The sequence below is a fragment of the Nycticebus coucang genome, chromosome 20 (assembly GCF_027406575.1).
Source record: "Nycticebus coucang isolate mNycCou1 chromosome 20, mNycCou1.pri, whole genome shotgun sequence".
NCBI lineage: Eukaryota > Metazoa > Chordata > Mammalia > Primates > Lorisidae > Nycticebus > Nycticebus coucang.
The window spans coordinates 68,739,492-68,751,801 of record NC_069799.1 but is presented as its reverse complement, the minus strand read 5'-3'; the positions used below and the strand labels follow the sequence as shown (position 1 = coordinate 68,751,801).

Here is a 12,310-nt window from a genome sequence, read left to right as displayed (position 1 = left end):
TACATCTTTTTAGAAACAGAGTCTCACTCTGTCACCCTGGGTAGAGTTCCATGGTGTTATCCTGGCTCACAGCAACCTCAAACTCATGGGCTCAAGCAATCCTCCTGCCTCAGCCTCCCAAGGAGCTGGGAATATAGGCCCCACCCACAACGCCCGGCTGACTGGCGTTCTGACAGTCTGCACGTGCTCCAAACTCACTGCCTGCTGAGACAGGTACATAACTAGACTGATCTGTGAGTTGTGATCTGGTTTATTTATAAAATGGAAGCAGTGCTACTGTGTCTAGATTATGTATCCTTTGTAAACCAAAGAAAGATGTAGTTTCAAATTCATTTAAATTCCTTTTGTAAAGTTGTATCATTTTCGTTTTTGAAACAGAGTCTCACTTTGTTGCCCTGGTAGAGTTAAGTGGTGTCATAGCTCACAGCAACCTCAAACTCCTGGGCTCAAGCAATTCTCTTGCCTCAAACTCCCAAGTAGCTGGGACTACAGGCACCTGCCACAACACCCAGCTATTTTTAGAGACAAGGACTTGCTCTGGCTCAGGCTGGTCCTGAACCTATCAGCTCACGCAATCCACCTGCCTTGGCCTCCTAAGTGCTGGGATTACAGGCATGAGCCACTACGCCTAGCACGGTGTATCACTTTATTCTATTTTTTTCTTTTTGTTTTTTGTTTATTTGCAAGTTGTATCACTTTAAAAGGGCCTGTTCATTACATCTTAAAGTTTGCTTGTTATCTTGGAAAACCCTGGCAATTATTTTCAGCAACTAGTTATCTAATCTCAGGTGACAAAATGATTTATATTAAAACTCAAAGTTTCAGAAAACAGGAAATACTCCATGCAACTGGATCAAGGCTGATTAAATGTTTTATCACTGTCATTCTCAAACACTTGGTAAATATACTCTCTGCAGTCTCTCTGCAATAATTCTACTTAACCACACCCCCAAAGCCAGACTGTAAACTGGAATAATCCAGCATGTATTAGCCCTGCTGACATAATTCTGTAGTAATGCAATTTGTGGCCACATAATGACTTAAGGAAAATATCTAATCTATAACTTTTTATCTTGAGTTGCAACCTCATGTGACTTCATGAAAACTTAATAATAGATTAAACTTAATAATAAATTTAAATGATAGATTTAAATTTTAATTTGTTAAAATTATTAAAACTTAATAATACATTAGAAACTACCACTGTGACACTCAAAAACACTTTCAATACTCTAAACTTGGAAGAAACAGAATGTCAAGAGTTTCCACAGTCTTGAGTGTAAGACACTAAACCTTGTGGTTGCTTAGAATCTCAAGGTGCTTGGGCGGCACCTGTGGCTCAGTGGGTAGGGCGCTGGCCCCATATACCAAGGGTGGCAGGTTCAAACCCGGCCTTGGTCAAACTGCAATAAAAAATAGCCAGGTGTTGTGGCGGGTGCCTGCAGTCCCAGCTACTCGAAAGGCTGAGGCAAGAGAATCGCCTATGCCCAGGAGTTGGAGGTTGCTGTGAGCTGTGATGCCACAGCCCTCTATCGAGGGTGATAAAGTGAGACTCTGTCTCTTAAAAAAAAAAAGACTCTCAAGGTACTTGACAGAAAATGTTTACTTGGCTCGGTGGTGCCTGTAGCACAGTGGTTACAAGGCTGGCAAGTTCAAACCCAGCCTAGGCCAGCTAAACAACGACAATTGCAACAAAAAACAGCTGGGCATTGTGGCAGGCGCCTGCAGTCCCAGCTACTTGGGAGGCTAAGGCAAGAGAATCACTTAAGCCCAAGAGTTTGAGGTTGCTGTGAGCTGTGATGCCACAGCACTCTACCAAGGGTGACATTCTAAATGTTCTGCAGTTTTACTGGGCAATTGTAAGTCCCACTTCTGGCCTTTTCACGCTTATGTTTAACTCTCCTACACTGAGCTACCAGACAATGATTTCAGGGGAAAAGAGGAAGTTCCTCCTCTTTTGCATACAAGGAAATGGGAAGAGCCATTACAGAATCCAGAACATGTGCACACACCACTCACTGGAGACAGGGTTTCGGGCCTCTCCTCGCCGGTCTTTGCTGCCCTGTTACTCATTTGCACAGCGGTGTGTACACCAGATGACTCGCCAGACTCACCAGTTACTCATTTGCACAGCGGTGTGTACACCAGATGACCTGCTGAAGGGTAACCTGAACTAGTGCTCTAGCCGTGGCAGATGTTGATGGGGTGTGGACATGAACCACAGAAGAACTTCATCCACAAAGCCTCACAGCAGGCAGCACATCAGCTGCACTCCAGAAACACATACACAGCACCAGTGCAGCCACCAAGTGTCTCAATGTTTCTACCTCCTAAAAATACAAGAGAAAATGCTTTTACCTTTCTGAATGTCTAGTTTTTTGTTTTTTTTTTACAGAATGTCTAGATTTTTAAAAAGGTAACTTTACATATGGACTTCAAGTCTACTTTTAAAGATTAGTGGTCACCAAGGCGAGCTGGGCAGCTGAGTTGATGGACGAGAGCTGTCAGAGTTTCCCAGCACAGGTATGAGTCCTGCCGACTTTGATGGCAGCAGGTTCATCTACGGAGACCTCACCAGCCTGGGAAGCTAGTGCTGCTTCTCAGGAAGAAGCAGGACTTTTTCCCTAACCCAACTATGCTTCCCTCTTTATGGATCCAGTAGAAAAACAAAAACTCTGCATGCTTCCTGAGGATTACTGGTGTTCCCTGAGTACAAGTGAGTGCTTACAAGCTACACAGCAACGGATTACCAGGACCACACACAGTCTGTGTGGACAGACACAGACACAAGTACTCATAGCTTTCAACTGGACTTGGAAGGCAAAAATTACACAGACAATGAAATCTCAATGATGAAATGCAAAGGTATAACATAATCAACAGAGAAAGAAAAATAATGTTCAGAAAAGTATGACAACTTTAAAGAAAAGGTTTTTAAAAACTTAATACTTGTTAGGCCAGGCATGGGGGCTCAAGCTTGTAATCCCAGCACTCTGGGAGGCCAAGGAAGGTGGACTGCCTGAGCTCACAGGTTCGAGACCAGCCTGAGCCAGAGCAGGACCTCGTCTCTAAAAATACCTGGGTGTTGTGGCGGGTGCCTGTAGTCCCAGCTACTCAGGAGGCTGAGGCAAGAGAATCGTTTAAGCCCAAAAGTTTGAGGTTGCTGGGAGCTGATCCCACGGCACTCTAACAAGGGCAACAAACTAAGACTCTGTCTCAAAAAAAAGAAAAGAAAAACTTAGTACCTGTATTTTTTTTTTTTTGTAGAGACAGAGTCTCACTGTACCGCCCTCGGTAGAGTGCCGTGGCGTCACACGGCTCACAGCAACCTCTAACTCTTGGGCTTACGCGATTCTCTTGCCTCAGCCTCCCGAGTAGCTGGGACTACAGGTGCCTGCCACAACACCCGGCTATTTTTTTGTTGCAGTTCAGCCGGGGCTGGGTTGGAACCCGCCACCCTCGGCATATGGGGCCGGCGCCCTACTCACTGAGCCACAGGCGCCGCCCTTTTTTTTTTTTCAGACACAGTCTCAAGCTGTTGCCCTTAGTAGAGTGCTCTTAGGCTTAAGTGATTCTCTTGCCTCAGCCTCCCAAGTAGCTGGGAGTATGGGTGCCCACCACAACGCCCGGCTATTTTTTGGTTGCGATTGTCACTGTTGTTTTAGCTGGCCTTGGCAGGTTCAAACCCGCCAGCCCAGGTGTATGTGGCCAGCACCCTACCCACTGAGCTATGAGCGCCGCCAAGTACCCGTATTTTAAAAAAAGAGAATGTTTAACGTACATGAAGAGATAACAATCACTGGGGCAACTTGTTAAGTCCACATCAAATTGGTCACTAGGTTTTTAATTTCAGAAGCATTGATAATAAAAAACAATGCTTTTTGAAAACAAAATGTTCCCATTTTTTAGAGATGTTCTTAAAAAAGGAATCTGTTAATTAGTTTGAAATTACTTAAAAAAACAAATATACTTTAAACTACTGACAAATGTTAGCAGATTTAGGCATATTTTTTAAACTATTTTTAAAGCATTGTTTCCACATACATGACATGTATAATACAAATTAATGTGGTTATGAGCAAGCCTGTCTTCATATAGACTGGGGCTGGCCTTTTGGACAAGAAAGAGGTTCTCCACCTGCCTCCGAGTCACACATGCACACACCCTTAACTTGAACTAACTGTACTAACTTTTTTTTTTTTTTGTAGAGACAGAGTCTTACTTTACTGCCCTCGGTAGAGTGCTGTGGCGTCACACGGCTCACAGCAACCTCCAGCTCTTGGGCTTATGTGATTCTCTTGCCTCAGTCTCCCAAGCAGCTGGGACTACAGGCGCCCGCCACAAAGCCCGGCTATTTTTTTTGTTGTTGCAGTTTGACCGGGGCTGGGTTCGAACCCACCACCCTCGGCATATGGGGCCGGTGCCCTACTCACTGAGCCACAGGCGCCGCCCTGTACTAACTTTTCACAGCTTACCAGATCCTGGGCTGGTTAGGAAGGTTACAAGCATAAAAAAGGATCTCACCCACAGGGAGCTTACATTAATCAATTACGTGCTAAATAACACTAAGGCATTTAGGTGCCATGGAAACAAAAAATCAGTAAGCATAACTTCTGAAATCATGGCAATGAATCCTGAAGTACTCCTAAAAACCTTTTAAAGAACTGGTTAAGGAGAAAAGTAAAAATTTATAAGTTTAAAAAGGATGAGGACCCTCAATTTCACATGAGACTTCATAAGGAATATTTTCAGCAAAGACTAAATCTCATCTCAATGATTACCAAACTCCTCCTTAAAGACTAAGCAGCATGCCTTCATATTTGTGTTCAATATGAAATACTTTCAATATTACAGTGCACCTGATGGCCCAGCTCTCTAACAGGGCAGTCTGGCTGACGAGAAAGAAAGAACAAGACTATGAAAGAGGATACAAAATCAGAAGCCTCACTCAAGAGCAAATCCTTCATGGCTGAAACAGGAGCCGTGACACCTTCACCAGAAAAAATGGTGACAACACAGTTTATAGAGGCATAATAAGGACAGGGGTGGGGGCTGGGGAGGAAGTAAAAGGGAGGAAACACAGCTAAGTTAATAATTTTCCCTGTTCCTAAGGAAGATGTTTACATATGGGAAAAATAAAGCATTAGAACATCAGAAGAAAAATTTCCAGGTAGAATTTAACTTCCTCCTTTTAATAAGAGAAGCAAAAAGCTTTCTACCTTATAATTCAATGATCTAATAAAGAAATTCATTTTCTAACCAAGAAAACCCCAGGAGAAGTGGAGGAGCACCAAAGGCATTAACAGGACAACCAGGAGCATAAGTCTACACCGAGCTACACTTCTCTCAGGTCAGAGGAGTCTAGCCCTTTCAAAGGTAGTGTCTTGTTCACTGTGTACCCTAAAACTACCTCTTACAGAAAAGGAGACCTGGTCACATGAATGAAGTTCTACAAAAGACTATAGCAAACAGATCCCACAGGAGCATCTGCTCCTGACAAGGCATCTTCCATAAACATCACTTCAGTGTTCTTCTCCTCTTCTCCCCATTAGAAAAAAAGTTGATTTGACCTGGCCAGGTGCGGTGGCTCACACCTGTAATCCCAGCATTCTGGGAGGCCAAGGCAGGTGGTTTGCCTGAGCTCAGGGGTTCGAGACCAGCCTGAGCCAGAGTAAGACCCCCATCTCTAAAAATAGCTGGGCATTGTGGCAGGCACCTGTAATCCTAGCTACTTGGGAAGCTGAGGCAAGAGAATCGTTTGAGCCCAGGAGTTTGAGGTTGCTGTGAGCTATGACACCAGAGTACTCTACCAAGAGCGACAAAGTGAGTCTCAAAAAAAAAAAAGCTGATTTGCAATTTTATAGGAGAAATTACAAGAATATACTGAGATTTTCTTGCATTTATCAATCTGAAAAGAATATCCTTAAATCTGGGAGAAATTTGTAAGAGTATAGCACACGTCACAAAAGCATATTTAAAACTTGTGCCTTTAACACCAGCATGAGAACAAAGAGTTAAAGTAACAAGTTTCCATCACTATTTTGATGGAAAGTATGAATTCTAGCATGACACCTTGAAACAATGAAAGAAGTTTGTCAGCCACTTCTTTCTTACTAACATCTACAAGTCTATCCCTACAAAACTTCTAAATACTATTGCAAATCTACATAGAGTAGTTGCAACTACTTGAAGGCACTGTTTACTCTAATTACCATTAACAACTTGATGTCCCAACTTGCAGATATTTTAGAATTGCTTTAAGATATGTGAAGATTGGTTTATAAAAACAAGTGACTATGGCGGCGCCTGTGGCTCAAGGAGTAGGGCGCCGGTCCCATATGCCAGCGGTGGTAGGTTCAAACCTAGCCCCGGCCAAAAACAAATAAACAAAAAAAACCAAGTAACTAGGGATTGGTGTCTGTGGCTCAAGCAGCTAAGGCACCAGCCACATACACCTAAGCTGGCGGGTTCGAATCCAGCCCGGACCCACCAAACAACAATGATGGCTACAACCAAAAATAGCCTTACATTGTGGCAGGCGCCTGTAGTCCAAGCTACTTGGGAGGCTGAGGCAAGAGAATCGCTTAAACCCAAGAGTTGGAGGTTGCTGTGAACTGTGATGCCATGGCACTCTACCCAGGGTGACAGCTTGAGGCTCTGCCTCAAAACAAACAAACAAACAAACAAAAAAGCAAGTGACTAAGTAAAATATCTGCACAGAGTTTAAATATATATTTGTCAAAATTTCTGCATACTGGCCAGGTAGTGGTTCAACGCCTATAATCCTAGCACTCTGGGAGGCCAAGGCTGGTGGATCGCTGGAAGTCAGAGACCAGCCTGACCAAGACCCCTGTTTCTACTAAAAATGGAAAAACGAACTGGGCATGTGGCAGCTACCATGCCTGTAGTCCCAGCTACTCAGGTGTCTGAGGCAAGAGGATCGCTTGAGCCGAAGAGTTTGAAGTTACTGTGAGCTATGACTCCACAGCACTCTACCCAGGGCCATGGTGAAATTCTGTGTCAAAAACAAAACAAAACAAAACAAAATTTCTGGATACTTACTCATTAAATTCAATGAATTCTTCAAACCCCAGCTTTTAAAACGGCAATCCCCAAAAATGTTAAATAAAATCCTCTCTGATTTGCTGCCACTCAATTTCAGCTACTCTTCTACAGAACATGGTAAAAATGAATGCAAGGAAACTCCTGTACCTATATTATCATCTCTTTTCTTTCTGGCCCCTACTCAGATATAGTGTAATTCTTTTTTCCAAATACAGTATGGATTCTGTCTCAAAACCCATTTTTCTCTGCAGAAATACATGTAATCAAACAAAAAAATTCTCCCAGCTAATAAGTTAAAGCTGTCAAGGTACAAGGTAGAATATTAAGAATATTAAAAGCAGAAATTCAGTAATTATGAAAATAGCAGGCTCAGTACCTGTAGTTCAGTGGTCAGGGTGCCGACCACATACATGAGGCAGGCAGGCTCAAACCTGGCCCAGGCCTGCCAAACAACAATGACAACTGCAATGCCTGGCATGATGGCGGGCGCCTGTAGTCCCAGCTACTCAGGAGGCTGAGGCAAGAGAATGGCTTAAGCCCAAGAGTTTGAGGTTGCTGTGAGCTGTGATGCCACTGGACTCTACCAAGGGCGACATAGTAAGATTCCGTCTCAAAAAAAAAAGAAAAGAAAACAGCCAACATCTCGTGTGTGTGTTACAATAGTCCCATGAAACTGGTCTTATCAGATGAGAAAATGCAGCACCAACAGCGTAATTTCTAATGAATACGCAGCCCTGCACTTCTTTCATATAAATTTGTCAACTCAACTCACATTAACTTTTCAAAATATAAGATAAAATTTATTTCTAACCAAGGCAAGTCTCTAACCAAAGGGAAGTATGCAAATTAAATTTATGGTTAAATTATCTCGTTAATTAGGTGTCTTTCAGCAAGTTACTGGCTTTAGCATCTCAAGCAAACCTCAGTTAAGCTACTTCTTACATAGTTTGATTACAAAACAGCCTTTGAGCATATTAAACACAGAAATAACGTGAAAAGCCACAACCATTTCCACTTCTGTGAATTATCCTAACTATAAATTAAGGGGAGCCAGGCAGGTTGGGGAAGAACAGAACAGCATTGCCAGTGCTGTGTGACCACCAAAGACAAAACCAACATCACTCCTCACCCCTGTGGTCTTTACAAACTACAACTTACCACATACGTCAAGTGCACTTTAATATTCAACACGACTTAAAATAAGAGAGCAGCCAAATATCCTGAGAAAACACTTCCAAAAGGGAAAATTTGTGCATTTACTTACAACGTCCGCCTTCAAGTTGCTATTTCCTCTACTAACAATCCTAACATTTAATGTTTATACTAACAAACTGCACTGTAGTTAAGGAAAACCCCTCCTGTTTTTTCATTATCCAAAACTTCAAACTTCCACTTCACAATTAAAACAAGCTACTGCGCAGCTAGTGAGAGGGTCTCAAATGAAAGCCAGAAAAGAGATAACATCCTATGGATAATTTTCTCAAGTTTCATCTCAGTGAAACTTTAAGAACGTTTTACATAAAAATAAAAAGAAAAGCAACCTTACATTTGAGAAAAGTTGCACAGGACAACGACACTGAAGTCGGAATAACGCCTAAATTAATGTGGTGACTGCGCGCTCCGAGGAGCAGGTGGAAGCTTCCTGACCCGCTCCGCGCAGACTGTGCATCCCAGTCTCTCAAGACGAACACGGGCAATTTTCACATTTTACTTTTTTTAAAACTACTCCAGACCCTGCCTGTACTCAAGTCTATCAAGAGGAAAACACAGGCGTTCCAAGCACACACCGAGCAACAGGATCCCAACTTCCTGGTTCCGAGGGAACGAGGCGGCCGGCGGCCCGGCCTCCCCAGCAGCGCCTGCGGCTCCGAAGAGGCGAGGGGGCAAGTGGGCGAAGGGGCGAAGCGCGGCGCCGCACTGCGGGTCGCCGCGGAGGCCTGGCCCAGGGGCGCTCACGGCCTGCGACCCCAGCCCCGCCCAGGCCCTGTCCAACCCCAGGCCGCCGCGGTCCTCCGCGAGCCGATCCTGGCCGTGCTTCCGGGCCCGGTACAGTCCCTCCCTGGCCCTGCCGATCCCGGCCGACCCTGGCCCTGGCCCAACCCACGTCCTCCCCAAACCGGCCCTCTTCGGCCCCCTAGGGCTCCAGCGTTGGTCCTCCTGGCCCTGGCTCCTCCTGGCCCTGGCCCTGCGCAGTCCTCCCGATCCCAGCCCGGTCTGGCCCCCGTTCCTGCCCCCACCCCAGCCTTCCAGGGCCCAGCCCCAGCCTCCGCAGTTCCCCCGGTCCTCCCGGGCCCCGACCTGGTCCTCTAGGTTGTCTCTGGCCCGGCCCGGCCCGGCCCCGCCGCGCGCCGCGTCCCTCCGGGAAGATGGCCGCCCGTGACAGGCGGCGCGGGTCCGAGCCGGCGGGAGGGAGCCGCCCCGTAGGCTGCCCAGGGAGGCTCACTTACCTGTCAGCGCCGCCCGCCCCGCCCGACCGGCCGCCCGCGGGATCCTCGCCGCAGCCGCGGTGCCCGGCGGCCGCGCCACACGCGGGGACGGCCGAGGAGGGAGACCGCTGGAAGAGGCGGCGCGGCCGGGCCGGGCCGGAGCAGGAAAGAAGAGCGGGTGCGGCTGGCGGCGGCGGCGGCCTCTTCTTCCCCTTTCGGGCCGGAAAATGTCTCAAGCTCCGGACTCCGGATCCCCAACGCTCCTTCCCGTTCGCATGAGAACACACAGCTCCCACTTCCGGGGCCCTGCGGAAGTCCCGCCTCCGCGCGTCAGCACCCTGCCTCGCGCACTCACCTGCGGCCCGCGGACTGGAGCTCGGGGCCCAGGAGAGCATTACGTCATGGAGGAGCCGATCCCCGATTGGGCGCCCGCGACCCCCGCCCGCCCTCCGCCTCCCCCAACCCGCGGCCTCTGCGCGCGCTCACCCGTCTCGCGGCGCCTGTGATTGGCGCCTGCGCGCACCCCGCCCCTCCCGCTCCGCGCACACCGCTCCGCCTGCTCCGCGCACACCGCCCCACTCCTTCCGCGCATGACGCACGCCGCACGCCCCGCTACACCCAGTGGACCCTGGCGTCCGCTTTCGCCGCTCCCGCCGCTCCAGCCGCTCCAGCAGAAACCCAACGTCACCCCCGCCCCAGGGGGCATTTCCTGTCCCCTCCTCCTTCCCTCTACCGGGATGCAACCTCTGCTCCTGCGCCCCCCAGAAGGCCACCCCTGCCCCGCCTGACGCTCCCCAGGAGCTGGGTGAGGGCACTGTGGGCGGGCTGAGTGGCGTCCCCGGAACCGGGCGAGTTGGGCCCCCTGAGAGCGGATGAGGTCGTACAGTCACTGTCCCCACACACACACGTGGAGGGGGAGGAACTTGAAGACTCCAGGCTGGATTTGCAAGTATCTTGCTACCCAAAAGTAACCTACCCAACCCCCATCAATTTTATGGGAAGAAAAGTAAAAAGAATAAAAGTAAAGTATATTGCATTTCCTCTACGCTTGCTGCAGGCATTCCTGCACTTCAGCTCTGACTGACGTGTGTATGTGAATTACTGCAGAGTTTAGGGGGTCTGCCCCGCTATCAAGGCTTTTCTGGTCACTCTATTCTTGGGTGTCCTGCACCTGTGTTTCTGATTTATTTCTAGTTCGACATTTTGGAATAAAACCTATCCAACTTCACCAGTTGGGTAGCGATCCTCCTGCCTCAGCTTCCCGAGTAGCTGGGACTACAGGTGCACTTCACCCCACCCAACTAATATTTTTTTCGCAGAGATGGGAGTCTCACTATGTTGCCTGGGCTGGTCTTGAATTCCTGACCTCAAGCATTCCTCATGTCTCAGCCTCCCAAAGTGCAGGGATTATAGATGTGAGCTACCTCACCCAACCCTGATTTGTTTAATAGTTTGGTGGCTGGTCTCTGCTACACACCCTCATTCAGAATACACTATCCTGCTTCCAGGCTGCTGCAGCTAACACCTGTAATCTCTGCATTGGGAAGCTGAGATGGGAGAATTGCCATGAGCTGTGATCAACCAGTGCACTCCAATCTGTGTGAGAGAGCAAGACCATGTCTCAAAACAACAATAGATTGTCCCTGGCTCCCTGTGGTCTGCTCTGGAGGGTAAAATCCAAGTTGTTTTTATTTCTGGAAAGAAAGCCCCTCACAAACCAGCTTTTGCTTGTCTGCCCCTACATGTTTCCTACCCTCGGGATGCCTGTAGGTGTACTTCCTTTCCCAGCATTTTTTTTTTTGTAAGAAACAGAGTCTAACTTTATCATCCTCGGTAGAGTGCTGTGGTGTCATAGCTCACAGCAACCTCCAACTCCTGCGCTTAGGCTATTCTCTTGCCTCAGCCTCCCAAGTAGCTGGGACTACAGTCGCCCACCACAACGCCCAGCTATTTTTTTGTTGCAGTTTGGCCGGGACGAGGTTTGAACCCGCCACCCTCCATATATGGTGCTGGTGCCCACTGAGCACAGGTACCGCCCCCAAGCATTCTTGAAGATATCAGGGAAGTTGTAGGGTTTGCATTGGAGTAAGATGCGGCCTTACAGCCTACACTACGTTTATGGAGAAGCCGCTTTGCTGCTGTCGCAGTGAGACATGGACAGATGTCCTTCACTGCTGGCACTCAGGTCCTGCCTGCAAGTTCCCCAGTGAGTTCCCGGCTCCAGGCATCCTCCCTCAACTTGGATTTTGACTTCTGACAGAATCCTGCTGTGGCCAGGTGCGGCGGCTCCTGCCCGTAATCCTAGCACTCTGGGAAGCTGAGGCGGGTGGATTGCTTGATCTCACAAGTTCGAGATTAGCCTGAACAAAAGTGAGACCACCATCTCTACTAAAAATAGAAAAACTGAGGCAAGATCACTTGAGCCCAAGAGTTGGAGGTTGCTGTGGGCTATGACACCACAGCACTTTGGAGGTGGCTGTGGGCTATGACACCACAGCACTCTACCCAGGGCAACAGCTTGAGACTCTGTTTCAAAAAAAAAAAAAAGAATCTTGTTTGTTGCTCAAATTACAACTCAAATGTGCAACTATGTACATCTTTTCCTTTCAGATAGTTGACTTCTGTCTGGGCCCTCTTAGGGTCTTGTTCCTAGCTCAGAGCTTCCTCACACAGTATCATAATTTTCAGCTCACAGGAGTTTCACCCCTGCCAGATGTTTGGTCCCTCGGGGCAGAGACAGGTTAGTGCTTTCCACCACATTGTGTGGTACCAATTGCCTACTTAGTTGCTGCTATAAGATACGATTTCCTTTAGCAAAG

At 47.7% G+C, this 12,310-nt stretch overlaps 1 protein-coding gene across 1 annotated transcript in view; it reads right to left on the bottom strand.

Moving 5' to 3' along the window:
* LARP4B (La ribonucleoprotein 4B) overlaps nucleotides 1–9,779 on the bottom strand; it is a 91,949-nt gene extending 82,170 nt beyond the window's left edge. Inside the window, exon 1 of the mRNA XM_053573045.1 lies at nucleotides 9,513–9,779. The gene's annotated coding sequence lies outside the window, so the exon portion shown is untranslated. The remainder of the gene's footprint in view (nucleotides 1–9,512) is intronic.
* Between the last annotated feature and the right edge of the window lie 2,531 nt (nucleotides 9,780–12,310).